The sequence below is a fragment of the Diadema antillarum genome, unplaced genomic scaffold, assembly GCF_040938485.1.
Source record: "Diadema antillarum isolate AM-2024a unplaced genomic scaffold, OU_Dant_1.0 seq00001064_RagTag, whole genome shotgun sequence".
In the NCBI taxonomy this organism is placed as follows: domain Eukaryota; kingdom Metazoa; phylum Echinodermata; class Echinoidea; order Diadematoida; family Diadematidae; genus Diadema; species Diadema antillarum.
In genome coordinates, this window is record NW_027271890.1 from 555,780 (window position 1) to 558,345 (window position 2,566).

Sequence of the window (2,566 nt, forward strand, 5' to 3'; positions counted from 1 at the left end):
CGGGGCGCTGTAACACAGTACGTATTGGTCCGTATGGGGTCGCTGCTGCGGTTAGTTCTGCTGCTGCTCGCGAAACCGTCAACGAATCCAAGTCTCAGTAGCACGTTGCATTGAATGCTCTTCTCATTATCACTGTCAGAAAAGCGACGCGGAGACGCTGATGTTGACATCCATTGATCATGTAAACAAGATTTGGAAGAAATACTTGACATGCTGCACAGATTTTGGTCGGAAAACGCAAGACTCGGAATCAATAGTTAGATTTAGTTAGATTTTATTCGACTCTTCCGACCCCATTCCGGGGTATATGAGAGTACAACACATAAATACAAAATATGGTTATAACAATATCAAAGAATACATGTTTGTGATATATTACAATGATGTATATAAAATAGTCTATACCTACTAAACATATATACAGTGATATATACAAATTGGCAAGCAAGGTTAACTAATCGTATGAACCATACGACCAAACAATCGTGACATACAACTACAAAATATGTACTAGAGATCGAGTATCACTGGATGCTTAATTTTTCTACCACTACGAGTTACAATATTTTCTTTCTTGACTACAGTACACTCAACTTGTTCAGGCTTCTGCAAATTTGCAAAATATGACATGATCAGCCTCACAAATAACACTAATCTTTTAAGCTGTCCTAAATGCGAGCATGAAAATAATCTGGACATGTGTAATGAGCAAGGACGTTTAACCAAATAATGATTGCTTAAATATAACTGCCTTTCCTTTTCGAAGAAGGGGCATACGAAAACATAGTGAAATTCATCACCCGTTTCATGCCTATCACAACAAGGGCATTGAACATCCCTTTCATCAAATGACTGTACAAATTTTCTATTATTAGCTGGCAACTGATTTGACCTACATCTAAAACGGCTCAATGAAATGCTATCCCTCTTACTCAACTGGACTAAATACCTTTCAAAGAGACTATTCGTCTTAAAAATCCTATAATTTAAACATACTCTGTTTGACCAAACATTTGCCATCAAATCCTGTTTAGACATGTCACTTAATCTCAGCTTCAAGGTGCTCAATATCCAGTTATTACTAAATCCTTCCCCTTTTCTTAACCATACAACACCAAGACCAGCATTGTTTAAAATTTCCTCAATATAAGATATCCACTTAGATACAAAAGTCGTGTCCTGTTGACTTATTAATCTTTGGAGTGTATAAAACCTGAATGAATATTTAGCAGAAGAACCCTTTATGATCCTCAGCCAAAAGCTAACCATACGATATTTAACAGTATTAGCCAGTCGTGTTCTCCCGGTTTCTGCATATACCATACAATCTGGTGTGAATTTATTTACACATAATAACGATTTCAAGAATTTCCTATGAAAAATTTCGATTTGACTCAAATCCATAAAACCCCAAACTTCACACCCGTACAATAGTATTGGTAACACTAACTGATCAAACAGTTCGCATTGAATATCCACAGGAAGCTTGAGTTTCTGGACCTTTAGTGACATAGAAAAAAGTGCTTTCCTTGCCTGTGTCACCTGTTTAGAAATAGCCTTCTTAAAACTTCCATTGTAATTAAATTGAATACCTAAATAAACAAAATCATCCACTACATCAAGTTTGTCTTCACCAAAACTGAACAATGGAAAGTTACGTACTTTGCCTCTTGAGAAAATCAGGACTTTAGTTTTTGTAGTATTGACACTTAACTTCCAATCTATACAATATCCATGCAATGCATTCAAAGCCAACTGAAGCTCTTCTGCACTGTCGGCTATACAGTGTCGTCTGCATACAACAATGTATATAAATGCATGAAAAGATCCTCATTGACTTCTTTGTCTAAAATATCAACACAAACTTTTTCAAACAAAAACTGCAGTCCCTTGAAACGGCAACTCAAAAACGATTCAAAATCATTGAGATGTAATGCAAAAAGCAGAGGCGATAAATTTTCACCCTGCCGTACACCAACATTACACTGAAAAGCCTCAGAATGTTGACCATCTACTAATACACAAGACTTGGCTTGAGCATACATATTCTTTATAACTGTAAACACCTTACCATCCACCCCAGACTTCAACATTTTATGCCAAAGTGAAACCCTATCAACCATATCAAAGGCTTTCTTAAAATCAATGAATGCACAATAAATTCGTTTGCGTTTAGACAAATATATATCAATTAAGGTTTTCAAAACAAAGGCGTGATCCATTGTAGAATATCCAGCCCGAAAGCCAGCTTGTTCTTCTCCAAGCATGCCTTGATTGTTAAGGTAAGTTGTTATCCTATGATTCAAAATAGAAGTGAATAACTTCCCCAAACAGCTTAAAAGTGTTATTCCACGATAATTATCTGGGTCTGTATCCCTTCCCTTTTTCTTAAAAATTGGTACTATAGTACCGAGACACCAGTCTTTGGAACTACACCACTTTCCAAAATTATATTAAAGTACATTGTAATACAATCCAAAACACGACTTGAACAATGTTTTAAAAATTCATTTCTAATCAAATCAATACCACATGCCTTATTATTCCTTAACTTCTGAACCATCTT

General features: G+C 35.8%; 1 pseudogene; it reads right to left on the bottom strand.

The window, feature by feature from the left end:
- Positions 1-510: 510 nt before the first annotated feature.
- Positions 511-2,179, bottom strand: LOC139743278 (uncharacterized; annotated as a pseudogene).
- Positions 2,180-2,566: the final 387 nt, after the last annotated feature.